The following is a 26,284-nucleotide window of genomic DNA, read 5'->3' as shown; positions in this document are numbered from 1 at the left end:
TTTTAGGGTTTAGGGTAGTGCAGTGGTGTTCGGGCCGTGTGGGAGGTCGTGCTGGGGGTCGTGTTTTAGGGTTTAGGGCAGTGCAGTAGTGTTCGGGCAGTGTAGGGGGTCATGCTGGGGGTGGTATTTCAGGGTTTAGGGCAGTGCAGTGGTGTTCGGGCAGTTTAGGAGTCGTGCTGGGGTGATGTTTCAGGGTTTAGGGCAGTGCAGTGGTGTTCGGGCAGTGTAGGGGGTCTTGCAGGGGGTGACGTTTTAGGGTTTAGGGCAGTGGTGCAGAGGTGTTCGGGCAGTGTAGAGGGTCTTGCAGGGGGTGGCGTTTCAGGGTTTAGAGCAGTGGTGTTCGGGCAGTGTAGGGGGTCTTGCTGGGGGTGGTGGTTTATGGTTTAGAGTAGTGCAGTGGTGTTCGGGCAGTATTGGGGGTCATGCTGGGTGTGGTGTTTTAGGGTAGTGCAGTGGTGTTCAGGTAGTGTAGGGTGTCGTGCTGGGGGTAGTGTTTTAGGGTTTAGGGCAGTGAAGTGGTATTCAGGCAGTGTAGGGGGTCGTGCAGGGGGTGGTGTTTCAGGGTTTAGGGCAGTACATTTGTTTTTCAGGCGGTGTAGGGGGTCTTGCTGGGGTGGTGTTTCAGGGTTTAGGGCAGTGGTGTTCAGGCAGTGTAGATGGTCTTGCTGTGGGTGGTGTTTCAGGGTTCAGGGCAGTGCAGAGGTGTTCGGGCAATGTAGGCGGTCTTGCTGGGGGTGGTGTTTCAGGGTTTAGGGCAGTGCAGTGGTGTTCGGGAAGTGTAGGGGGTCATGCTGGGGCTGGTGTTTCAGGGTTTAGGGCAGTGCAGTGGTGTTCGGGCAATGTAGGGGGTCATGCTGGGGCTGGTTTTTCAGGGTTTAGGGCAGTGCAGTGGTGACTGGTGATCGGGCAGTGTAGGGGGTCGTGCTGGGGCTAGTGTTTCAGGGTTTAGGGCAGTGCAGTGGAGTTCGGGCAGTGTAGGGGGTCATGCTGGGGCTGACGTTTCAGGGTTTAGGGCAATGCAATGGTGTTCGGGGAGGGTAGGGGGTCTTGCAGAGGGTGGCGTTTCAGGGTTTAGGGCAGTGGTGTTCGGGCAGTGTAGGGGTCATGCTGGGGCTGGTGTTTTAGGGTTTAGGGTAGAGCAGTGGTGTTCGGGCAGTGTAGGGGTCGTGCTGGGGGTGGTGTTTCAGGGTTTATGGCAGTGCAGTGGTGTTCGGGCAGTGTAGGGGGTCTTGCAGAGGGTGGCATTTCAGGGTTTAGAGCAATGGTGCAGTGGTGTTTGGGCAGTGTAGGGGTCTTGCTGGAGGTAGCGCTTTAGGATAGTGCAGCGGTATTCAGGTAGTGTATGGTGTCGTGTTAGGGGTAGTGTTTTAGGATTTAGGGCAGTGAAGTGGTGTTCGGGCAGTTTAGGGGGTTATGCAGGGGGTGGTGTTTGAGGGTTTAGGGCAGTGCATTGGTTTTTGGGCGGTGTAGGGGGTCTTGCTGGGTGGTGTTTCAGGGTTTAGGTCAGTGGTGTTCAGGCAGTGTAGAGGGTATTGCTGGGGGTGGTGTTTCAGGGTTTAGGGCAGTGCAGTGGTGTTCGGGCAATGTAGGGGGTCTTGCTGGGGGTGGTGTTTCAGGGTTTAGGGCAGTGGTGTTCGTGCAGTGTAGGGGTCTTGCTGGAGGTGGCTTTTTTGGATAGTGCAGTGGTGTTCAGGTAATGTAGGCTGTCGTGCTGGGGGTGGTGTTTTAGGGTTTAGGGCAGGGAAGTGGTACGGCAGTGTGGGGGGTCATGCTTGGGGTGGTGTTTTAGGGTTTATGGCAGTGCAGTGGTGTTCGGGCAGTGAAGGGGGTTGTGCTAGGGGTGGTGTTTCAGGGTTTATGGCAGTGTAGTGGTGTTCGGGCAGTGTAGGGGGTCGTGCTGGGGCTGGTGTTTTAGGGTTAGGGCAGTGCAGTAGTGTTCGGGAAGTGGAGGGGGTTGTGCTGGGGCTGGTGTTTTATGGTTTAGGGTAGTGCAGTGGTGTTCGGGCAGTGTTGGGGTTATGCCGGGGTGGTGTTTTAAGGTAGTGCAGTTGTGTTCAGGTAGTGTAGGGATCGTGCTGGGGGTGGTGTTTTAAGGTTTAGGGCAGTGCAGGGATGTTTGGGCAGTGTCGGGGGTCGTGCTAGGGGTGGTGTTACAGGGTTTATGGCAGTGCAGTGGTGTTCGGGCAGTGTAGTGGGTCATGCTGAGGGTGGTGTTTCAGGGTTTAGGGCAGTGCAGTGGTGTTCGTGCAATGTAGGGTGTCTTGCAGGGGGTGTCATTTCAGGGTTTAGGGCAGTGGTGCAGGGGTGTTCGGGCAGTGTAGAGTGTCTTGCAGGGGGTGGCATTTCAGGGTTTAGGGCAGAGGTGTTCGGGCAGTGTAGGGGGTCTTGCTGGAGGTGGCGTTTCAGGGTTTAGGGCAGTGGTGTTCGGGCAGTGTAGGTGGTTGTGCAGGGGCTGGTGATTCAGGGTTTAGGGCAGTGCAGTGGTGTTCGGGCAATGTAGGGGGTCATGCTGGGGCTGGTGTTTCAGGGTTTAGGGCAGTGCAGTGGTGACTGGTGATCTGGCAGTGTAGGGGTCGTGCTGGGGCTGGTGTTTCAGGGTTTAGGGCCGTGCAGTGGTGTTCGGGCACTGTGTGGGGTCGTGCGGGGGCTGGTGTTTTAGGGTTTAGGGCAGTGCAGTGGTGTTCGAGCAGTGTAGGGGGTTGTACTAGGGCTGGTGTTTTAGGGTTAGGGCAGTGCAGTGGTGTTCCGGCAGTGTAGGGGGTCGTGCTGGGGCTGGTGTGTTAGGGTTTAGGGTAGAGCAGTGGTGTTCGGTCAGTGTAGGGGGTCGTGCTGGGGGTGGTGTTTCAGGGTTTATGGCAGTGCAGTGGTGTTCAGGCAGTGTAGGGGTTTTGCTGGGGCTGGTGTTTTATGGTTAGGGCAGTGCAGTGGGGTTCGGGTAGTGTAGGTTGTCGTGCTGGGGGTGGTGTTTTAGGGTTTAGGGCAGTGCAGTGGTGTTCGGGCAATGTAGGGGGTCTTGCAGGGGATGGCATTTCAGGGTTGAGGGCAGTGGTGCAGTGGTGTTCGGGCAGTGTAGAGGGTCTTGCTGGAGGTGGCGTTTCAGGGTTTAGGGCAGTGGTGATCACCAGGCAGTGTAGGGGGTCATGCTGGGGGTGGTGTTTCAGGGTTTAAGGCAGTACAGTGGTTTTCGTGCAGCATAGGGTGTCTTGCTGGGGTGGTGTTTAAGGGTTTAGGGCAGTGGTGTTCGGGCAGTGTAGGGGGTTGTGCTGGGGCTGGTGTTTCACGGTTTAGGGCAGTGCAGTGGTGTTCGGGCAGTGTAGGGGGATATGCTGGGGCTGGTGTTTCAGGGTTTAGGGCAGTGCAGTGTTGTTCGGGCAGTGTCGGGGGTCGTGCTGGGGCTGGTGTTTTATGGTTTAGGGTAGTGCAGTGGTGTTCGGGCAGTGTTGAGGGTCATGCTGGGGGTGGTGTTTTAGGGTAGTGCAGTTGTTTTCTGGTAGTATAGGGTGTCGTGCAGGGGGTGGTGTTTTAGGGTTTAGTGCAGTGAAGTGGTGTTCGGGCAGTGTGGGGGTCATGCTGGGGGTAGTGTTTTAGGGTTTAGGGCAGTGCAGTGGTGTTCGGGCAGTGTAAGTTGTCGTGCTGGGGTGGTGTTTCTGGGTTTAGGGCAGTGCAGTGGTGTTCGGGCAATGTAGGGTGTCATGATGGGGTGGTGTTTTAGGGTTTAGGGTAGTGCAGTGGTGTTTGGGCCGTGTGGGAGGTCGTGCTGGGGGTCGTGTTTTAGGGTTTAGGGCAGTGCAGTAGTGTTCGGGCAGTGTAGGGGGTCATGCTGGGGGTGGTATTTCAGGGTTTAGGGCAGTGCAGTGGTATTTGGGCAGTGTAGGAGTCATGCTGGGGGTGATGTTTCAGGGTTTAGGGCAGTGCAGTGGTGTTCGGGCAGTGTAGGGGTCTTGCAGGGGGTGACGTTTTAGGGTTCAGGGCAGTGGTGCAGAGGTGTTCGGGCAGTGTAGAGGGTCTTGCAGGGGGTGGCGTTTCAGGGTTTAGAGCAGTGGTGTTCGGGCAGTGTAGGGGGTCTTGCTGGGGGTGGTGGTTTATGGTTTAGAGTAGTGCAGTGGTGTTCGGGCAGTATTGGGGGTCATGCTGGGTGTGGTGTTTTAGGGTAGTGCAGTGGTGTTCAGGTAGTGTAGGGTGTCGTGCTGGGGGTAGTGTTTTAGGGTTTAGGGCAGTGAAGTGGTGTTCGGGCAGTGTAGGGGTCGTGCAGGGGGTGGTGTTTGAGGGTTTAGGGCAGTGCATTGGTTTTCGGGCGGTGTAGGGGGTCTTGCTGGGTGGTGTTTCAGGGTTTAGGGCAGTGGTGTTCAGGCAGTGTAGAGGGTATTGCTGGGGGTGGTGTTTCAGGGTTTAGGGCAGTGCAGTGGTGTTCGGGCAATGTAGGGGGTCTTGCTGGGGGTGGTGTTTCAGGGTTTAGGGCAGTGGTGTTCGTGCAGTGTAGGGGTCTTGCTGGAGGTGGCGTTTTTGGATAGTGCAGTGGTGTTCAGGTAGTGTAGGCTGTCGTGCTGGGGGTGGTGTTTTAGGGTTTAGGGCAGGGAAGTGGTACGGCAGTGTGGGGGGTCATGCTTGGGGTGGTGTTTTAGGGTTTATGGCAGTGCAGTGGTGTTCGGGCATTGAAGGGGGTTGTGCTAGGGGTGGTGTTTCAGGGTTTATGGCAGTGCAGTGGTGTTCGGGCAGTGTAGGGGGCCGTGCTGGGGCTGGTGTTTTAGGGTTAGGGCAGTGCAGTAGTGTTCGGGAAGTGGAGGGGGTTGTGCTGGGGCTGGTGTTTTATGGTTTAGGGTAGTGCAGTGGTGTTCGGGCAGTGTTGGGGTCATGCCGGGGTGGTGTTTTAAGGTAGTGCAGTTGTGTTCAGGTAGTGTAGGGATCGTGCTGGGGGTGGTGTTTTAAGGTTTAGGGCAGTGCAGGGATGTTTGGGCAGTGTCGGGGGTCGTGCTAGGGGTGGTGTTACAGGGTTTATGGCAGTGCAGTGGTGTTCGGGCAGTGTAGGGGGTCATGCTGAGGGTGGTGTTTCAGGGTTTAGGGCAGTGCAGTGGTGTTCGTGCAATGTAGGGTGTCTTGCAGGGGGTGTCATTTCAGGGTTTAGGGCAGTGGTGCAGGGGTGTTCGGGCAGTGTAGAGTGTCTTGCAGGGGGTGGCATTTCAGGGTTTAGGGCAAAGGTGTTCGGGCAGTGTAGGGGGTCTTGCTGGAGGTGGCGTTTCAGGGTTTAGGGCAGTGGTGTTCGGGCAGTGTAGGGGGTTGTGCTGGGGCTGGTGATTCAGGGTTTAGGGCAGTGCAGTGGTGTTCGGGCAATGTAGGGGGTCATGCTGGGGCTGGTGTTTCAGGGTTTAGGGCAGTGCAGTGGTGACTGGTGATCTGGCAGTGTAGGGGTCGTGCTGGGGCTGGTGTTTCAGGGTTTAGGGCCGTGCAGTGGTGTTCGGGCACTGTGTGGGGTCGTGCGGGGGCTGGTGTTTTAGGGTTTAGGGCAGTGCAGTGGTGTTCGAGCAGTGTAGGGGGTTGTACTAGGGGTGGTGTTTTAGGGTTAGGGCAGTGCAGTGGTGTTCTGGCAGTGTAGGGGGTCGTGCTGGGGCTGGTGTTTTAGGGTTTAGGGTAGAGCAGTGGTGTTCGGGCAGTGTAGGGGGTCGTGCTGGGGGTGGTGTTTCAGGGTTTATGGCAGTGCAGTGGTGTTCAGGCAGTGTAGGGGTTTTGCTGGGGCTGGTGTTTTATGGTTAGGGCAGTGCAGTGGGGTTCGGGTAGTGTAGGTTGTCGTGCTGGGGGTGGTGTTTTAGGGTTTAGGGCAGTGCAGTGGTGTTCGGGCAATGTAGGGGGTCTTGCAGGGGGTGGCATTTCAGGGTTGAGGGCAGTGGTGCAGTGGTGTTCGGGCAGTGTAGAGGGTCTTGCTGGAGGTGGCGTTTCAGGGTTTAGGGCAGTGGTGATCACCAGGCAGTGTAGGGGGTCATGCTGGGGTTGGTGTTTCAGGGTTTAAGGCAGTACAGTGGTTTTCGTGCAACATAGGGTGTCTTGCTGGGGTGGTGTTTAAGGGTTTAGGGCAGTGGTGTTCGGGCAGTGTAGGGGGTTGTGCTGGGGCTGGTGTTTCAGGGTTTAGGGCAGTGCAGTGGTGTTCGGGCAGTGTAGGGGGACATGCTGGGGCTGGTGTTTCAGGGTTTAGGGCAGTGCAGTGGTGTTCGGGCAGTGTAGGGGGTCGTGCTGGGGCTGGTGTTTTATGGTTTAGGGTAGTGCAGTGGTGTTCGGGCAGTGTTGAGGGTCTTGCTGGGGGTGGTGTTTTAGGGTAGTGCAGTGGTTTTCTGGTAGTATAGGGTGTCGTGCAGGGGGTGGTGTTTTAGGGTTTAGTGCAGTGAAGTGGTGTTCGGGCAGTGTGGGGGGTCATGCTGGGGGTAGTGTTTTAGGGTTTAGGGCAGTGCAGTGGTGTTCGGGCAGTGTAAGTGGTCGTGCTGGGGTGGTGTTTCTGGGTTTAGGGCAGTGCAGTGGTGTTCGGGCAATGTAGGGTGTCATGATGGGGTGGTGTTTTAGGGTTTAGGGTAGTGCAGTGGTGTTTGGGCCGTGTGGGATGTCGTGCTGGGGGTCGTGTTTTAGGGTTTAGGGCAGTGCAGTAGTGTTCGGGCAGTGTAGGGGGTCATGCTGGGGGTGGTATTTCAGGGTTTAGGGCAGTGCAGTGGTGTTTGGGCAGTGTAGGAGTCGTGCTGGGGGTGATGCTTCAGGGTTTAGGGCAGTGCAGTGGTGTTCGGGCAGTGTAGGGGGTCTTGCAGGGGGTGACGTTTTAGGGTTCAGGGCAGTGGTGCAGAGGTGTTCGGGCAGTGTAGAGGGTCTTGCAGGGGGTGGTGTTTCAGGGTTTAGAGCAGTGGTGTTCGGGCAGTGTAGGGGGTCTTGCTGGGGGAGGTGGTTTATGGTTTAGAGTAGTGCAGTGGTGTTCGGGCAGTATTGGGGGTCATGCTGGGTGTGGTGTTTTAGGGTAGTGCAGTGGTGTTCAGGTAGTGTAGGGTGTCGTGCTGGGGGTAGTGTTTTAGGGTTTAGGGCAGTGAAGTGGTGTTCGGGCAGTGTAGGGGTCCTGCAGGGGGTGGTGTTTCAGGGTTTAGGGCAGTGCATTGGTTTTCGGGCGATGTAGGGGGTCTTGCTGGGGTGGTGTTTCAGGGTTTAGGGCAGTGGTGTTCAGGCAGTGTAGAGGGTCTTGCTGGGGGTGGTGTTTCAGGGTTCAGGGCAGTGCAGAGGTGTTCGGGCACTGTAGGCGGTCTTGCTGGGGGTGGTGTTTCAGGGTTTAGGGCAGTGCAGTGGTGTTCGGGCAATGTAGGGGGTCATGCTGGGGCTGGTGTTTCAGGGTTTAGGGCAGTGCAGTGGTGACTGGTGATCGGGCAGTGTAGGGGGTCGTGCTGGGGCTAGTGTTTCAGGGTTTAGGGCAGTGCAGTGGAGTTCAGGCAGTGTAGGGAGTCATCCTGGGGCTGACGTTTCAGGGTTTAGGGCAGTGCAATGGTGTTCGGGCAGGGTAGGGGGTCTTGCAGAGGGTGGCATTTCAGGGTTTAGGGCAGTGGTGTTCGGGCAGTGTAGGGGTCATGCTGGGGCTGGTGTTTTAGGGTTTAGGGTAGAGCAGTGGTGTTCGGGCAGTGTAGGGGGTCTTGCAGAGGGTGGCATTTCAGGGTTTAGGGCAGTGGTGCAGTGGTGTTCGGGCAGTGTAGAGGGTCTTGCAGGGGGTGGCGTTTCAGGGTTTAGGGCAGTGGTGTTTGGGCAGTGTAGGGGTCTTGCTGGAGGTAGCGTTTTAGGATAGTGCAGTGGTATTCAGGTAGTGTAGGGTGTCGTGCTGGGGGTAGTGTTTTAGGGTTTAGGGCAGTAAAGTGGTGTTCGGGCAGTGTAGGGGGTTGTGCAGGGGGTGGTGTTTGAGGGTTTAGGGCAGTGCATTGGTTTTCGGGCGGTGTAGGGGGTCTTGCTGGGTGGTGTTTCAGGGTTTAGGGCAGTGGTGTTCAGGCAGTGTGGAGGGTATTGCTGGGGGTGGTGTTTCAGGGTTTAGGGCAGTGCAGTGGTGTTCGGGCAATGTAGGGGGTCTTGCTGGGGGTGGTGTTTCAGGGTTTAGGGCAGTGGTGTTCGTGCAGTGTAGGGGTCTTGCTGGAGGTGGCGTTTTTGGATAGTGCAGTGGTGTTCAGGTAGTGTAGGGTGTCGTGCTGGGGGTGGTGTTTTAGGGTTTAGGGCAGGGAAGTGGTGTTAGGGCAGTGTGGGGGGTCATGCTCGGGGTGGTGTTTTAGGGTTTAGGGCAGTGCAGTGGTGTTCGGGCAGTGTAGGGGGTTGTGCTAGGGGTGGTGTTTCAGGGTTTATGGCAGTGCAGTGGTGGTCGGGCAGTGTAGGGGGTTGTGCTGGGGCTGGTGTTTTAGGGTTTAGGGCCGTGCAGTGGTGTTCGGGCACTGTGAGGGGTCGTGCTGGGGCTGGTGTTTTAGGGTTTAGGGCAGTGCAGTGGTGTTGGGGCAGTGTAAGGGGTCGTACTGGGGCTGGTGTTTTAGGGTTAGGGCAGTGCAGTGGTGTTCCGGCAGTGTAGCGGGTCGTGCTGGGGCTGGAGTTTTAGGGTTTAGGGTAGAGCAGTGGTGTTCGGGCAGTGTAGGGGGTCGTGCTGGGGGTGGTGTTTCAGGGTTTATGGCAGTGCAGTGGTGTTCGGGCAGTGTAGAGGGTTGTGCTGGGGCTGGTGTTTTATGGTTAGGGCAGAGCAGTGGTGTTTGGGCAGTGTAGGAGGTCATCCTGGGAGTGGTGTTTCAGGGTTTAGGGCAGTGCAGAGGTGTTCGGGCAGTGTAGGGGGTCGTGCAGGTGGTGGTGTTTCAGAGTTTAGGGCAGTGCAGTGGTGTTCGGGCAGTGTAGGGGTCATGCAGGGGGTGGTGTTTCAGGGTTTAGGGCAGTGCAGTGGTTTTCGGGCCATGTATGTGGTCGTGCTGGGGGTGGTGTTTCAGGGTTTAGGGCAGTGCAGTGGTGTTCGGGCAGTGTAGGGGGTCGTGCTGCGGCTGGTGTTTCAGGGTTTAGGGCCATGCAGTGGTGTTCGAGCAGTGTTGGGGGTCATGCTGGGGGTGGTGTTTTAGGGTAGTGCAGTGGTGTTCAGGTAGTGTAGGGTGTCGTGCTGGGGGTGGTGTTTTAGGGTTTAGGGCAGTGAAGTGGTGTTAGGGCAGTGTAGAGGGTTGTGCTAGGGGTGGTGTTTCAGGGTTTATGGCAGTGCAGTGGTGTTCGGGCAGTGTAGGGGGTCGTGCTGGGGCTGGTGTTTTAGGGTTAGGGCAGTGCAGTAGTGTTCGGGCAGTGGAGGGGGTTGTGCTGGGGCTGGTGTTTTATGGTTTAGGGTAGTGCAGTGGTGTTCGGGCAGTGTTGGGGTCATGCTGGGGTGGTGTTTTAGGGTAGTGCAGTGGATGTCGTGCTGGGGGTGGTGTTTTAAGGTTTAGGGCAGTGAAGTGGTGTTAGGGCAGTGTGGGGGGGCGTGCTCGGGGTGGTGTTTTAGGGTTTAGGGTAGTGCAGTGATGTTCGAGCAGTGTAGGGGGTCATGCAAGGGTGGTGTTACAGGGTTTATGGCAGTGCAGTGGTGTTCGGGCAGTGTAGGGGGTCTTGCTGGGGGTGGTGTTTCAGGGTTTAGGGCAGTGGTGTTCGGGCAGTGTAGGGGGTCTTGCTGGAGGTGGCGTTTTAGGGTTTAAGGCAGTGGTGTTCTGGCAATGTAGGGTGTCTTGCTGGGGGTGGTGTTTCAGGGTTCAGGGCAGTGCAGAGGTGTTCGGGCAATGTAGGCGGTCTTGCTGGGGGTGGTGTTTCAGGGTTTAGGGCAGTGCAGTGGTGTTCGGGCAATGTAGGGGGTCATGCTGGGGCTGGTGTTTCAGGGTTTAGGGCAGTGCAGTGGTGACTGGTGATCGGGCAGTGTAGGGGGTCGTGCTGGGGCTAGTGTTTCAGGGTTTAGGGCAGTGCAGTGGAGTTCAGGCAGTGTAGGGAGTCATCCTGGGGCTGACGTTTCAGGGTTTAGGGCAGTGCAATGGTGTTCGGGCAGGGTAGGGGGTCTTGCAGAGGGTGGCATTTCAGGGTTTAGGGCAGTAGTGTTCGGGCAGTGTAGGGGTCATGCTGGGGCTGGTGTTTTAGGGTTTAGGGTAGAGCAGTGGTGTTCGGGCAGTGTAGGGGTCTTGCAGAGGGTGGCATTTCAGGGTTTAGGGCAGTGGTGCAGTGGTGTTCGGGCAGTGTAGAGGGTCTTGCAGGGGGTGGCGTTTCAGGGTTTAGGGCAGTGGTGTTTGGGCAGTGTAGGGGTCTTGCTGGAGGTAGCGCTTTAGGATAGTGCAGTGGTATTCAGGTAGTGTAGGGTGTCGTGCTGGGGGTAGTGTTTTAGGGTTTAGGGCAGTGAAGTGGTGTTCGGGCAGTGTAGGGGGTTGTGCAGGGGGTGGTGTTTGAGGGTTTAGGGCAGTGCATTGGTTTTCGGGCGGTGTAGGGGGTCTTGCTGAGTGGTGTTTCAGGGTTTAGGGCAGTGGTGTTCAGGCAGTGTGGAGGGTATTGCTGGGGGTGGTGTTTCAGGGTTTAGGGCAGTGCAGTGGTGTTCGGGCAATGTAGGGGGTCTTGCTGGGGGTGGTGTTTCAGGGTTTAGGGCAGTGGTGTTCGTGCAGTGTAGGGGTCTTGCTGGAGGTGGCGTTTTTGGATAGTGCAGTGGTGTTCAGGTAGTGTAGGGTGTCGTGCTGGGGGTGGTGTTTTAGGGTTTAGGGCAGGGAAGTGGTGTTAGGGCAGTGTGGGGGGTCATGCTCGGGGTGGTGTTTTAGGGTTTAGGGCAGTGCAGTGGTGTTCGGGCAGTGTAGGGGGTTGTGCTAGGGGTGGTGTTTCAGGGTTTATGGCAGTGCAGTGGTGGTCGGGCAGTGTAGGGGGTCGTGCTGGGGCTGGTGTTTTAGGGTTTAGGGCCGTGCAGTGGTGTTCGGGCACTGTGAGGGGTCGTGCTGGGGCTGGTGTTTTAAGGTTTAGGGCAGTGCAGTGGTGTTGGGGCAGTGTAAGGGGTCGTACTGGGGCTGGTGTTTTAGGGTTAGGGCAGTGCAGTGGTGTTCCGGCAGTGTAGCGGGTCGTGCTGGGGCTGGTGTTTTAGGGTTTAGGGTAGAGCAGTGGTGTTCGGGCAGTGTAGGGGGTCATGCTGGGGGTGGTGTTTCAGGGTTTATGGCAGTGCAGTGGTGTTCGGGCAGTGTAGGGGGTTGTGCTGGGGCTGGTGTTTTATGGTTAGGGCAGAGCAGTGGTGTTTGGGCAGTGTAGGAGGTCATCCTGGGAGTGGTGTTTCAGGGTTTAGGGCAGTGCAGAGGTGTTCGGGCAGTGTAGGGGGTCGTGCAGGTGGTGGTGTTTCAGGGTTTAGGGCAGTGCAGTGGTGTTCGGGCAGTGTAGGGGTCATGCAGGGGGTGGTGTTTCAGGGTTTAGGGCAGTGCAGTGGTTTTCGGGCCATGTATGTGGTCGTGCTGGGGGTGGTGTTTCAGGGTTTAGGGCAGTGCAGTGGTGTTCGGGCAGTGTAGGGGGTCGTGCTGCGGCTGGTGTTTCAGGGTTTAGGGCAGTGCATTGGTTTTCGGGCGATGTAGGGGGTCTTGCTGGGGTGGTGTTTCAGGGTTTAGGGCAGTGGTGTTCAGGCAGTGTAGAGGGTCTTGCTGGGGGTGGTGTTTCAGGGTTCAGGGCAGTGCAGAGGTGTTCGGGCACTGTAGGCGGTCTTGCTGGGGGTGGTGTTTCAGGGTTTAGGGCAGTGCAGTGGTGTTCGGGCAATGTAGGGGGTCTTGCTGGGGGTGGTGTTTCAGGGTTCAGGGCAGTGCAGAGGTGTTTGGGCACTGTAGGCGGTCTTGCTGGGGGTGGTGTTTCAGGGTTTAGGGCAGTGCAGTGGTGTTCGGGCAATGTAGGGGGTCGTGCTGGGGCTAGTGTTTCAGGGTTTAGGGCAGTGCAGTGGAGTTCAGGCAGTGTAGGGAGTCATCCTGGGGCTGACGTTTCAGGGTTTAGGGCAGTGCAATGGTGTTCGGGCAGGGTAGGGGGTCTTGCAGAGGGTGGCATTTCAGGGTTTAGGGCAGTGGTGTTCGGGCAGTGTAGGGGTCATGCTGGGGCTGGTGTTTTAGGGTTTAGGGTAGAGCAGTGGTGTTCGGGCAGTGTAGGGGGTCTTGCAGAGGGTGGCATTTCAGGGTTTAGGGCAGTGGTGCAGTGGTGTTCGGGCAGTGTAGAGGGTCTTGCAGGGGGTGGCGTTTCAGGGTTTAGGGCAGTGGTGTTTGGGCAGTGTAGGGGTCTTGCTGGAGGTAGCGTTTTAGGATAGTGCAGTGGTATTCAGGTAGTGTAGGGTGTCGTGCTGGGGGTAGTGTTTTAGGGTTTAGGGCAGTAAAGTGGTGTTCGGGCAGTGTAGGGGGTTGTGCAGGGGGTGGTGTTTGAGGGTTTAGGGCAGTGCATTGGTTTTCGGGCGGTGTAGGGGGTCTTGCTGGGTGGTGTTTCAGGGTTTAGGGCAGTGGTGTTCAGGCAGTGTGGAGGGTATTGCTGGGGGTGGTGTTTCAGGGTTTAGGGCAGTGCAGTGGTGTTCGGGCAATGTAGGGGGTCTTGCTGGGGGTGGTGTTTCAGGGTTTAGGGCAGTGGTGTTCGTGCAGTGTAGGGGTCTTGCTGGAGGTGGCGTTTTTGGATAGTGCAGTGGTGTTCAGGTAGTGTAGGGTGTCGTGCTGGGGGTGGTGTTTTAGGGTTTAGGGCAGGGAAGTGGTGTTAGGGCAGTGTGGGGGGTCATGCTCGGGGTGGTGTTTTAGGGTTTAGGGCAGTGCAGTGGTGTTCGGGCAGTGTAGGGGGTTGTGCTAGGGGTGGTGTTTCAGGGTTTATGGCAGTGCAGTGGTGGTCGGGCAGTGTAGGGGGTTGTGCTGGGGCTGGTGTTTTAGGGTTTAGGGCCATGCAGTGGTGTTCGGGCACTGTGAGGGGTCGTGCTGGGGCTGGTGTTTTAGGGTTTAGGGCAGTGCAGTGGTGTTGGGGCAGTGTAAGGGGTCGTACTGGGGCTGGTGTTTTAGGGTTAGGGCAGTGCAGTGGTGTTCCGGCAGTGTAGCGGGTCGTGCTGGGGCTGGTGTTTTAGGGTTTAGGGTAGAGCAGTGGTGTTCGGGCAGTGTAGGGGGTCGTGCTGGGGGTGGTGTTTCAGGGTTTATGGCAGTGCAGTGGTGTTCGGGCAGTGTAGGGGGTTGTGCTGGGGCTGGTGTTTTATGGTTAGGGCAGAGCAGTGGTGTTTGGGCAGTGTAGGAGGTCATCCTGGGAGTGGTGTTTCAGGGTTTAGGGCAGTGCAGAGGTGTTCGGGCAGTGTAGGGGGTCGTGCAGGTGGTGGTGTTTCAGAGTTTAGGGCAGTGCAGTGGTGTTCGGGCAGTGTAGGGGTCATGCAGGGGGTGGTGTTTCAGGGTTTAGGGCAGTGCAGTGGTTTTCGGGCCATGTATGTGGTCGTGCTGGGGGTGGTGTTTCAGGGTTTAGGGCAGTGCAGTGGTGTTCGGGCAGTGTAGGGGGTCGTGCTGCGGCTGGTGTTTCAGGGTTTAGGGCCATGCAGTGGTGTTCGAGCAGTGTTGGGGGTCATGCTGGGGGTGGTGTTTTAGGGTAGTGCAGTGGTGTTCAGGTAGTGTAGGGTGTCGTGCTGGGGGTGGTTTTTTAGGGTTTAGGGCAGTGAAGTGGTGTTAGGGCAGTGTAGAGGGTTGTGCTAGGGGTGGTGTTTCAGGGTTTATGGCAGTGCAGTGGTGTTCGGGCAGTGTAGGGGGTCATGCTGGGGCTGGTGTTTTAGGGTTAGGGCAGTGCAGTAGTGTTCGGGCAGTGGAGGGGGTTGTGCTGGGGCTGGTGTTTTATGGTTTAGGGTAGTGCAGTGGTGTTCGGGCAGTGTTGGGGTCATGCTGGGGTGGTGTTTTAGGGTAGTGCAGTGGATGTCGTGCTGGGGGTGGTGTTTTAAGGTTTAGGGCAGTGAAGTGGTGTTAGGGCAGTGTGGGGGGTCGTGCTCGGGGTGGTGTTTTAGGGTTTAGGGTAGTGCAGTGATGTTCGAGCAGTGTAGGGGGTCATGCAAGGGTGGTGTTACAGGGTTTATGGCAGTGCAGTGGTGTTCGGGCAGTGTAGGGGGTCTTGCTGGGGGTGGTGTTTCAGGGTTTAGGGCAGTGGTGTTCGGGCAGTGTAGGGGGTCTTGCTGGAGGTGGCGTTTTAGGGTTTAAGGCAGTGGTGTTCTGGCAATGTAGGGTGTCTTGCTGGGGGTGGTGTTTCAGGGTTCAGGGCAGTGCAGAGGTGTTCGGGCAATGTAGGCGGTCTTGCTGGGGGTGGTGTTTCAGGGTTTAGGGCAGTGCAGTGGTGTTCGGGCAATGTAGGGGGTCATGCTGGGGCTGGTGTTTCAGGGTTTAGGGCAGTGCAGTGGTGACTGGTGATCGGGCAGTGTAGGGGGTCGTGCTGGGGCTAGTGTTTCAGGGTTTAGGGCAGTGCAGTGGAGTTCAGGCAGTGTAGGGAGTCATCCTGGGGCTGACGTTTCAGGGTTTAGGGCAGTGCAATGGTGTTCGGGCAGGGTAGGGGGTCTTGCAGAGGGTGGCATTTCAGGGTTTAGGGCAGTAGTGTTCGGGCAGTGTAGGGGTCATGCTGGGGCTGGTGTTTTAGGGTTTAGGGTAGAGCAGTGGTGTTCGGGCAGTGTAGGGGTCTTGCAGAGGGTGGCATTTCAGGGTTTAGGGCAGTGGTGCAGTGGTGTTCGGGCAGTGTAGAGGGTCTTGCAGGGGGTGGCGTTTCAGGGTTTAGGGCAGTGGTGTTTGGGCAGTGTAGGGGTCTTGCTGGAGGTAGCGCTTTAGGATAGTGCAGTGGTATTCAGGTAGTGTAGGGTGTCGTGCTGGGGGTAGTGTTTTAGGGTTTAGGGCAGTGAAGTGGTGTTCGGGCAGTGTAGGGGGTTGTGCAGGGGGTGGTGTTTGAGGGTTTAGGGCAGTGCATTGGTTTTCGGGCGGTGTAGGGGGTCTTGCTGGGTGGTGTTTCAGGGTTTAGGGCAGTGGTGTTCAGGCAGTGTGGAGGGTATTGCTGGGGGTGGTGTTTCAGGGTTTAGGGCAGTGCAGTGGTGTTCGGGCAATGTAGGGGGTCTTGCTGGGGGTGGTGTTTCAGGGTTTAGGGCAGTGGTGTTCGTGCAGTGTAGGGGTCTTGCTGGAGGTGGCGTTTTTGGATAGTGCAGTGGTGTTCAGGTAGTGTAGGGTGTCGTGCTGGGGGTGGTGTTTTAGGGTTTAGGGCAGGGAAGTGGTGTTAGGGCAGTGTGGGGGGTCATGCTCGGGGTGGTGTTTTAGGGTTTAGGGCAGTGCAGTGGTGTTCGGGCAGTGTAGGGGGTTGTGCTAGGGGTGGTGTTTCAGGGTTTATGGCAGTGCAGTGGTGGTCGGGCAGTGTAGGGGGTCGTGCTGGGGCTGGTGTTTTAGGGTTTAGGGCCGTGCAGTGGTGTTCGGGCACTGTGAGGGGTCGTGCTGGGGCTGGTGTTTTAAGGTTTAGGGCAGTGCAGTGGTGTTGGGGCAGTGTAAGGGGTCGTACTGGGGCTGGTGTTTTAGGGTTAGGGCAGTGCAGTGGTGTTCCGGCAGTGTAGCGGGTCGTGCTGGGGCTGGTGTTTTAGGGTTTAGGGTAGAGCAGTGGTGTTCGGGCAGTGTAGGGGGTCATGCTGGGGGTGGTGTTTCAGGGTTTATGGCAGTGCAGTGGTGTTCGGGCAGTGTAGGGGGTTGTGCTGGGGCTGGTGTTTTATGGTTAGGGCAGAGCAGTGGTGTTTGGGCAGTGTAGGAGGTCATCCTGGGAGTGGTGTTTCAGGGTTTAGGGCAGTGCAGAGGTGTTCGGGCAGTGTAGGGGGTCGTGCAGGTGGTGGTGTTTCAGGGTTTAGGGCAGTGCAGTGGTGTTCGGGCAGTGTAGGGGTCATGCAGGGGGTGGTGTTTCAGGGTTTAGGGCAGTGCAGTGGTTTTCGGGCCATGTATGTGGTCGTGCTGGGGGTGGTGTTTCAGGGTTTAGGGCAGTGCAGTGGTGTTCGGGCAGTGTAGGGGGTCGTGCTGCGGCTGGTGTTTCAGGGTTTAGGGCCGTGCAGTGGTGTTCGAGCAGTGTTGGGGGTCATGCTGGGGGTGGTGTTTTAGGGTAGTGCAGTGGTGTTCAGGTAGTGTAGGGTGTTGTGCTGGGGTGGTGTTTTAGGGTTTAGGGCAGTGAAGTGGTGTTAGGGCAGTGTGGGGGGTCGTGCTTCGGGTGGTGTTTTAGGGTTTAGGGCAGTGCAGTGGTGTTCGGGCAGTGTAGGGGGTTGTGCTAGGGGTGGTGTTTCAGGGTTTATGGCAGTGCAGTGGTGTTCGGGCAGTGTAGGGGGTCGTGCTGGGGCTGGTGTTTTAGGGTTAGGGCAGTGCAGTAGTGTTCGGGCAGTGGAGGGGGTTGTGCTGGGGCTGGTGTTTTATGGTTTAGGGTAGTGCAGTGGTGTTCGGGCAGTGTTGGGGTCATGCTGGGGTGGTGTTTTAGGGTAGTGCAGTGGATGTCGTGCTGGGGGTGGTGTTTTAAGGTTTAGGGCAGTGAAGTGGTGTTAGGGCAGTGTGGGGGGTCGTGCTCGGGGTGGTGTTTTAGGGTTTAGGGTAGTGCAGTGATGTTCGAGCAGTGTAGGGGGTCATGCAAGGGTGGTGTTACAGGGTTTATGGCAGTGCAGTGGTGTTCGGGCAGTGTAGGGGGTCTTGCTGGGGGTGGTGTTTCAGGGTTTAGGGCAGTGGTGTTCGGGCAGTGTAGGGGGTCTTGCTGGAGGTGGCGTTTTAGGGTTTAAGGCAGTGGTGTTCGGGCAATGTAGCGTGTCTTGCTGGGGGTGGTGTTTCAGGGTTCAGGGCAGTGCAGAGGTGTTCGGGCAATGTAGGCGGTCTTGCTGGGGGTGGTGTTTCAGGGTTTAGGGCAGTGCAGTGGTGTTCGGGCAATGTAGGGGGTCATGCTGGGGCTGGTGTTTCAGGGTTTAGGGCAGTGCAGTGGTGACTGGTGATCGGGCAGTGTAGGGGGTCGTGCTGGGGCTAGTGTTTCAGGGTTTAGGGCAGTGCAGTGGAGTTCAGGCAGTGTAGGGAGTCATCCTGGGGCTGACGTTTCAGGGTTTAGGGCAGTGCAATGGTGTTCGGGCAGGGTAGGGGGTCTTGCAGAGGGTGGCATTTCAGGGTTTAGGGCAGTAGTGTTCGGGCAGTGTAGGGGTCATGCTGGGGCTGGTGTTTTAGGGTTTAGGGTAGAGCAGTGGTGTTCGGGCAGTGTAGGGGGTCTTGCAGAGGGTGGCATTTCAGGGTTTAGGGCAGTGGTGCAGTGGTGTTCGGGCAGTGTAGAGGGTCTTGCAGGGGGTGGCGTTTCAGGGTTTAGGGCAGTGGTGTTTGGGCAGTGTAGGGGTCTTGCTGGAGGTAGCGTTTTAGGATAGTGCAGTGGTATTCAGGTAGTGTAGGGTGTCGTGCTGGGGGTAGTGTTTTAGGGTTTAGGGCAGTGAAGTGGTGTTCGGGCAGTGTAGGGGGTTGTGCAGGGGGTGGTGTTTGAGGGTTTAGGGCAGTGCATTGGTTTTCGGGCGGTGTAGGGGGTCTTGCTGGGTGGTGTTTCAGGGTTTAGGGCAGTGGTGTTCAGGCAGTGTGGAGGGTATTGCTGGGGGTGGTGTTTCAGGGTTTAGGGCAGTGCAGTGGTGTTCGGGCAATGTAGGGGGTCTTGCTGGGGGTGGTGTTTCAGGGTTTAGGGCAGTGGTGTTCGTGCAGTGTAGGGGTCTTGCTGGAGGTTGTGTTTTTGGATAGTGCAGTGGTGTTCAGGTAGTGTAGGGTGTCGTGCTGGGGGTGGTGTTTTAGGGTTTAGGGCAGGGAAGTGGTGTTAGGGCAGTGTGGGGGGTCATGCTCGGGGTGGTGTTTTAGGGTTTAGGGCAGTGCAGTGGTGTTCGGGCAGTGTAGGGGGTTGTGCTAGGGGTGGTGTTTCAGGGTTTATGGCAGTGCAGTGGTGGTCGGGCAGTGTAGGGGGTCGTGCTGGGGCTGGTGTTTTAGGGTTTAGGGCCGTGCAGTGGTGTTCGGGCACTGTGAGGGGTCGTGCTGGGGCTGGTGTTTTAGGGTTTAGGGCAGTGCAGTGGTGTTGGGGCAGTTTAAGGGGTCGTACTGGGGCTGGTGTTTTAGGGTTAGGGCAGTGCAGTGGTGTTCCGGCAGTGTAGCGGGTCGTGCTGGGGCTGGTGTTTTAGGGTTTAGGGTAGAGCAGTGGTGTTCGGCCAGTGTAGGGGGTCATGCTGGGGGTGGTGTTTCAGGGTTTATGGCAGTGCAGTGGTGTTCGGGCAGTGTAGGGGGTTGTGCTGGGGCTGGTGTTTTATGGTTAGGGCAGAGCAGTGGTGTTTGGGCAGTGTAGGAGGTCATCCTGGGAGTGGTGTTTCAGGGTTTAGGGCAGTGCAGAGGTGTTCGGGCAGTGTAGGGGGTCGTGCAGGTGGTGGTGTTTCAGGGTTTAGGGCAGTGCAGTGGTGTTCGGGCAGTGTAGGGGTCATGCAGGGGGTGGTGTTTCAGGGTTTATGGCAGTGCAGTGGTTTTCGGGCCATGTATGTGGTCGTGCTGGGGGTGGTGTTTCAGGGTTTAGGGCAGTGCGGTGGTGTTCGGGCAGTGTAGGGGGTCGTGCTGCGGCTGGTGTTTCAGGGTTTAGGGCCGTGCAGTGGTGTTCGAGCAGTGTTGGGGGTCATGCTGGGGGTGGTGTTTTAGGGTAGTGCAGTGGTGTTCAGGTAGTGTAGGGTGTCGTGCTGGGGGTGGTGTTTTAGGGTTTAGGGCAGTGAAGTGGTGTTAGGGCAGTGTGGGGGGTCGTGCTCGGGGTGGTGTTTTAGGGTTTAGGGCAGTGCAGTGGTGTTCGGGCAGTGTAGGGGGTTGTGCTAGGGGTGGTGTTTCAGGGTTTATGGCAGTGCAGTGGTGTTCGGGCAGTGTAGGGGGTCGTGCTGGGGCTGGTGTTTTAGGGTTAGGGCAGTGCAGTAGTGTTCGGGCAGTGGAGGGGGTTGTGCTGGGGCTGGTGTTTTATGGTTTAGGGTAGTGCAGTGGTGTTCGGGCAGTGTTGGGGTCATGCTGGGGTGGTGTTTTAGGGTAGTGCAGTGGATGTCGTGCTGGGGGTGGTGTTTTAAGGTTTAGGGCAGTGAAGTGGTGTTAGGGCAGTGTGGGGGGTCGTGCTCGGGGTGGTGTTTTAGGGTTTAGGGTAGTGCAGTGATGTTCGAGCAGTGTAGGGGGTCATGCAAGGGTGGTGTTACAGGGTTTATGGCAGTGCAGTGGTGTTCGGGCAGTGTAGGGGGTCTTGCTGGGGGTGGTGTTTCAGGGTTTAGGGCAGTGGTGTTCGGGCAGTGTAGGGGGTCTTGCTGGAGGTGGCGTTTTAGGGTTTAAGGCAGTGGTGTTCGGGCAATGTAGGGTGTCTTGCAGGGGGTGTCATTTCAGGGTTTAGGGCAGTGGTGCAATGGTGTTCGGGCAGTGTAGAGGGTCTTGCAGGGGGTGGCATTTCAGGGTTTAGGGCAGTGGTGTTCGGGCAGTGTAGGGGGTCTTGCTGGAGGTGGCGTTTCAGGGTTTAGGGCAGTGGTGTTCGGGCAGTGTAGGGGGTCGTGCTGGGGCTGGTGTTTCAGGGTTTAGGGCAGTGCAGTGGTGTTCGGGCAGTGTAGGGGGTCGTGCTCGGGCTGGTGTTTCAGGGTTTAGGGAAGTGCAGTGGGGTTCGGGCTGTGTAGGGGTCATGCTGGGGGTGGTGTTTCAGGGTTTAGGGCAGTGCAGTGGTGTTCAGGCAGTGTAGGGGGTCATGCTGGTGGTGGTGTTTCAAGATTTAGGGTAGAGGAGTGTTGTTCGGGCAGTGTAGGGTGTCGTGCTGGTGCTGGTGTTTCAGAGTTTAGTGCAGAGCAGTAGTGTTCGGCAGTGTAGGGGGACGTGCTGGGGGTGGTGTTTCAGGGTTTAGGGCAGAGCAGTGGTGTTCGGGCAGAGTAGGGGTCGTGCTGGGGATGGTGTTTCAGGATTTAGGGCAGTGCAGTGGTGTTCGGGCAATGTAGGGGGACATGCTGGGCATGGTTGAGGGCATAGGGCAGAGCAGTGGTGTTTGGGCAATGTAGGGGGTCATGCTGGGGCTGACGTTTCAGGGTTTAGGGCAGTGCAATGGTGTTCGGGCAGGGTAGGGGGTCTTGCAGAGGGTGGCGTTTCAGGGTTTAGGGCAGTGGTGTTTGGGCAGTGTAGGGGTCATGCTGGGGCTGGTGTTTTAGGGTTTAGGGTAGAGCAGTGGTGTTCCGGCAGTGTAGGGGGTCGTGCTGGGGGTGGTGTTTCAGGGTTTATGGCAGTGCAGTGGTGTTCGGGCAGTGTAGGGGGTCTTGCAGAGGGTGGCATTTCAGGGTTTAGGGCAGTGGTGCAGTGGTGTTCGGGCAGTGTAGAGGGTCTTGCAGGGGGTGGCGTTTCAGGGTTTAGGGCAGTGGTGTTTGGGCAGTGTAGGGGTCTTGCTGGAGGTAGCGTTTTAGGATAGTGCAGTGGTATTCAGGTAGTGTAGGGTGTCGTGCTGGGGGTAGTGTTTTAGGGTTTAGGGCAATGAAGTGGTGTTCGGGCAGTGTAGGGGGTTGTGCAGGGGGTGGTGTTTGAGGGTTTAGGGCAGTGCATTGGTTTTTGGGCGGTGTAGGTGGTCTTGCTGGGTGGTTTTTCAGGGTTTAGGGCAGTGGTGTTCAGGCAGTGTAGAGGGTATTGCAGGGGGTGGTTTTTCAGGGTTTAGGGCAGTGCAGTGGTGTTCGGGCAATGTAGGGGGTCTTGCTGGGGGTGGTGTTCCAGGGTTTAGGACAGTGGTGTTCGTGCAGTGTAGGGGTCTTGCTGGAGGTGGCGTTTTTGGATAGTGCAGTGGTGTTCAGGTAGTGTAGGGTGTCGTGCTGGGGGTGGTGTTTTAGGGTTTAGGGCAGGGAAGTGGTGTTAGGGCAGTGTGGGGGGTCATGCTCGGGTGGTGTTTTAGGGTTTAGGGCAGTGCAGGGATGCTTGGGCAGTGTAGGGGGTCATGCTGGGGGTGGTGTTTCAGGGTTTAGGGCAGTGCAGTGGTGTTCGGGCAATGTAGGGTGTCTTGCAGGGGGTGTCATTTCAGGGTTTAGGGCAGTGGTGCAGTGGTGTTCGGGCAGTGTAGAGTGTCTTGCAGGGGGTGGCATTTCCCGGTTTAGGGCAGTGGTGTTCAGGCAGTGTAGGGGGTCTTGCTGGAGGTGGCGTTTCAGGGTTTAGGGCAGTGGTGTTCGGGCAGTGTAGGGGGTCGTGCTGGGGCTGGTGATTCAGGGTTTAGGGCATTGCAGTGGTGTTTGGGCAGTGTAGAGGGTCGTGCTCGGGCTGGTGTTTCAGGGTTTAGGGAAGTGCAGTGGGGATCGGGCAGTGTAGGGTGTCGTGCTGGTGCTGGTGTTTCAGAGTTTATTACAGAGCAGTAGTGTTCAGCAGTGTAGGGGGACGTGCTGGGGGTGGTGTTTCAGGGTTTAGGGCAGAGCAGTGGTGTTCGGGCAGAGTAGGGGTCGTGCTGGCGGTGGTGTTTCAGGATTTAGGGCAGAGCAGTGGTGTTCGGGCAATGTAGGGGGACGTGCTGGGCATGGTTGAGGGCATAGGGCAGAGCAGTGGTGTTCGGGCAGTGTAGGGGGTTGTTCTGGGGGTGGTCTTTCATGGTTTACGGCAGTGCAGTGGTGTTTGGGCAGTGTAGGGGGTCGTGCTAGGGCTGGTGTTTCAGGGTTTAGGGTCGTGCAGTGGTGTTCGGGCACTGTGAGGGGTCGTGCTGGGGCTGGTGTTTTAGGGTTTAGGGCAGTGCAGTGGTGTTCGAGCAGTGTAGGGGGTCGTACTAGGGCTGGTGTTTTAGGGTTAGGGCAGTGCAGTGGTGTTCCAGCAGTGTAGGGGGTCGTGCTGGGGCTGGTGTTTTAGGGTTTAGGGTAGAGCAGTTGTGTTCGGGCAGTGTAGGGGGTCGTGCTGGGGGTGGTGTTTCAGTGTTTATGGCAGTGCATTGGTGTTCGGGCAGTGTAGGGGGTTGTGCTGGGGCTGGTGTTTTATGGTTAGGGCAGTGCAGTGGTGTTCGGGTAGTGTAGGTTGTCGTGCTGGGGGTAGTGTTTTAGGGTTTAGGGCAGTGCAGTGGTGTTCGGGCAATGTAGGGGGTCTTGCAGGGGGTGGCATTTCAGGGTTGAGGGCAGTGGTGCAGTGGTGTCTGGGCAGTGTAGAGGGTCTTGCTGGAGGTGGCATTTCAGGGTTTAGGGCAGTGGTGATCAGGCAGTGTAGGGGTCATGCTGGGGGTGGTGTTTCAGGGTTTAGGGCAGTACAGTGGTTTTCGGGCAGCGTAGGGTGTCTTGCTGGGGTGGTGTTTAAGGGTTTAGGGCAGTGGTGTTCGGGCAGTGTAGGGGGTTGTGCTGGGGCTGGTGTTTCAGGGTTTAGGGCAGTGCAGTGGTGTTCGGGCAGTGTAGGGGGACGTGCTGGGGCTGGTGTTTCAGGGTTTAGGGCATTGCAGTGGTGTTCGGGCAGTGTAGGGGGTCGTGCTGGGGCTGGTGTGTTATGGTTTGGGGTAGTGCAGTGGTGTTCGGGCAGTGTTGAGGGTCATGCTGGGGGTGGTGTTTTAGGGTAGTGCAGTGGTGTTCTGGTAGTATAGGGTGTCGTGCAGGGGGTGGTGTTTTAGGGTTTAGTGCAGTGAAGTGGTGTTCAGGCAGTGTGGGGGGTCATGCTGAGGGTAGTGTTTTAGGGTTTAGGGCAGTGCAGTGGTGTTCGGGCAGTGTAAGTGGTCGTGCTGGGGTGGTGTTTCTGGGTTTAGGGCAGTGCAGTGGTGTTCAGGCAGTGTAGGGTGTCGTGATGGGGTGGTGTTTTAGGGTTTAGGGTAGTGCAGTGGTGTTCGGGCAGTGTGGGAGGTCGTGCTGGGGGTCGTGTTTTAGGGTTTAGGGCAGTGCAGTAGTGTTCGGGAAGTGTAGTGGGTCATGCTGGGGATGGTATTTCAGGGTTTAGGGCAGTGCAGTGGTGTTCGGGCAGTGTAGGAGTCGTGCTGGGGGTGATGTTTCAGGGTTTAGGGCAGTGCAGTGCTGTTCGGGCAGTGTAGGGGGTCTTGCAGGGGGTGGTGGTTTATGGTTTAGAGTAGTGCAGTGGTGTTCGGGCAGTATTGGGGGTCATGCTGGGTGTGGTGTTTTAGGGTAGTGCAGTGGTGTTCAGGTAGTGTAGGGTGTCGTGCTGGGGGTAGTGTTTTAGGGTTTAGGGCAGTGAAGTGGTGTTCGGGCAGTGTAGGGGGTCGTGCAGGGGGTGGTGTTTCATGGTTTAGGGCAGTGCATTGGTTTGCGGGCGGTGTAGGGGGTCTTGCTGGGGTGGTGTTTCAGGGTTTAGGGCAGTGGTGTTCAGGCAGTGTAGATGGTCTTGCTGGGGGTGGTGTTTCAGGGTTCAGGGCAGTGCAGAGGTGTTCGGGCAATGTAGGCGGTCTTGCTGGGGGTGGTGTTTCAGGGTTTAGGGCAGTGCAGTGGTGTTCGGGAAGTGTAGGGGGTCATGCTGAGGCTGGTGTTTCAGGGTTTAGGGCAGTGCAGTGGTGTTCGGGCAATGTAGGGGGTCATGCTGGGGCTGGTGTTTCAGGGTTTAGGGCAGTGCAGTGGTGACTGGTGATCGGGCAGTGTAGGGGTTCGTGCTGGGGCTAGTGTTTCAGGGTTTAGGGCAGTGCAGTGGAGTTCGGGCAGTGTAGGGAGTCATGCTGGGGCAGACGTTTCAGGGTTTAGGGCAGTGCAATGGTGTTCGGGCAGAGTAGGGGGTCTTGCAGAGGGTGGCGTTTCAGGTTCTAGGGCAGTGGTGTTCAGGCAGTGTAGGGGTCATGCTGGGGCTGGTGTTTTAGGGTTTAGAGTAGAGCAGTGGTGTTCGGGCAGTGTAGGGGGTCGTGCTGGGGGTGGTGTTTCAGGGTTTATGGCAGTGCAGTGGTGTTCGGGCAGTGTAGGGGGTTGTGCAGGGGGTGGTGTTTGAGGGTTTAGGGCAGTGCATTGGTTTTCGGGCGGTGTAGGGGGTCTTGCTGGGTGGTGTTTCAGGGTTTAGGGCAGTGGTGTTCAGGCAGTGTAGAGGGTTTTGCTGGGGGTGGTGTTTCAGGGTTTAGGGCAGTGCAGTGGTGTTCGGGCAATGTAGGGGGTCTTGCTGGGGGTGGTGTTTCAGGGTTTAGGTCAGTGGTGTTCGTGCAGTGAAGGGGTCTTGCTGGAGGTGGCGTTTTTGGATAGTGCAGTGGTGTTCAGGTAGTGTTGGGTGTCGTGCTGGGGTGGTGTTTTAGGGTTTAGGGCAGGGAAGTGGTAGGGCAGTGTGGGGGGTCATGCTTAGGGTGGTGTTTTAGGGTTTAGGACAGTGCAGTGGTGTTCGGGCAGTGTAGGGGGTTGTGCTAGGGGTGGTGTTTCAGGGTTTATGGCAGTGCAGTGGTGTTCGGGCAGTGTAGGGGGTCGTGCTGGGGCTGGTGTTTTAGGGTTAGGGCAGTGCAGTAGTGTTCGGGAAGTGGAGGGGGTTGTGCTGGGGCTGGTGTTTTATGGTTTAGGGTAGTGCAGTGGTGTTCGGGCAGTGTTGGGGTCATGCTGGGGTGGTGTTTTAGGGTAGTGCAGTTGTGTTCAGGTAGTGTAGGGATCGTGCTGGGGGTGGTGTTTTAAGGTTTAGGGCAGTGCTGGGATGTTTGGGCAGTGAAGGGGGTCGTGCTAGGGGTGGTGTTACAGGGTTTATGGCAGTGCAGTGGTGTTCGGGCAGTGTAGGGGGTCATGCTGGGGGTGGTGTTTCAGGGTATAGGGCAGTGCAGTGGTGTTCGGGCAATGTAGGGTGTCTTGCAGGAGGTGTCATTTCAGGGTTTAGGGCAGTGGTGCAGGGGTGTTCGGGCAGTGTAGAGTGTCTTGCAGGGGGTGGCATTTCAGGGTTCAGGGCAGAGGTGTTTGGGCAGTGTAGGGGGTCTTGCTGGAGGTGGCGTTTTAGGGTTCAGGGCAGTGGTGTTCGGGCAGTGTAGGGGGTTGGGCTGGGGCTGGTGATTCAGGGTTTAGGGCAGTGCAGTGGTGTTTGGGCAGTGTAGGGGGTCGTGCTCGGGCTGGTGTTTCAGGGTTTAGGGAAGTGCAGTGGGGATCGGGCAGTGTAGGGTGTCGTGCTGGTGCTGGTGTTTCAGAGTTTAGCACAGAGCACTAGTGTTCGGCAGTGTAGGGGGACGTGCCGGGGGTGGTGTTTCAGGGTTTAGGGCAGTGCAGTGGTGTTCGGGCAGTGTAGGGGGTCGTGCTGGGGCTGGTGTTTTATGGTTTAGGGTAGTGCAGTGGTGTTCGGGCAGTGTTGAGGGTCATGCTGGGGGTGGTGTTTTAGGGTAGTGCAGTGGTGTTCTGGTAGTATAGGGTGTCGTGCAGGGGGTGGTGTTTTAGGGTTTAGTGCAGTGAAGTGGTGTTCGGGCAGTGTGGGGGGTCATGCTGGGGGTAGTGTTTTAGGGTTTAGGGCAGTGCAGTGGTGTTCAGGCAGTGTAAGTGGTTGTGCTGGGGTGGTGTTTTTGGGTTTAGGGCAGTGCAGTGGTGTTCGGGCAGTGTAGGGTGTCGTGATGGGGTGGTGTTTTAGGGTTTAGGGTAGTGCAGTGGTGTTTGGGCAGTGTGGGAGGTCGTGCTGGGGGTCGTGTTTTAGGGTTTAGGGCAGTGCAGTAGTGTTCGGGCAGTGTAGGGGGTCATGCTGGGGGTGGTATTTCAGGGTTTAGGGCAGTGCAGTGGTGTTCGGGCAGTGTAGGAGTCGTGCTGGGGGTGATGTTTCAGGGTTTAGGGCAGTGCAGTGGTGTTCGGGCAGTGTAGGGGGTCTTGCAGGGGGTGACGTATTAGGGTTCAGGGCAGTGGTGCAGAGGTGTTCGGGCAGTGTAGAGGGTCTTGCAGGGGGTGGCATTTCAGGGTTTAGAGCAGTAGTGTTCGGGCAGTGTAGGGGGTCTTGCTGGGGGTGGTGGTTTATGGTTTAGAGTAGTGCAGTGGTGTTCGGGCAGTATTGGGGATCATGCTGGGTGTGTTGTTTTAGGGTAGTGCAGTGGTGTTCAGGTAGTGTAGGGTGTCGTGCTGTGGGTAGTGTTTTAGGGTTTAGGGCAGTGAAGTGGTGATCGGGCAGTGTAGGGGGTCATGCAGGGGGTGGTGTTTCAGGGTTTAGGGCAGTGCATTGGTTTTCGGGCGGTGTAGGGGGTCTTGCTGGGGTGGTGTTTCAGGGTTTAGAGCAGTGGTGTTCAGGCAGTGTAGAGGGTCTTGCTGGGGGTGGTGTTTCAGGGTTCAGGGCAGTGCAGAGGTGTTCGGGGAATGTAGGCGGTCTTGCTGGGGGTGGTGTTTCAGGGTTTAGGGCAGTGCAGTGGTGTTCGGGAAGTGTAGGGGGTCATGCTGGGGCTGGTGTTTCAGGGTTTAGGGCAGTGCAGTGTTGTTCGGGCAATGTAGGGGGTCATGCTGGGG

This window comes from Triturus cristatus, chromosome 1_1 (genome assembly GCF_964204655.1).
Source record: "Triturus cristatus chromosome 1_1, aTriCri1.1, whole genome shotgun sequence".
NCBI lineage: Eukaryota > Metazoa > Chordata > Amphibia > Caudata > Salamandridae > Triturus > Triturus cristatus.
This window is presented reverse-complemented; position numbering follows the sequence as displayed.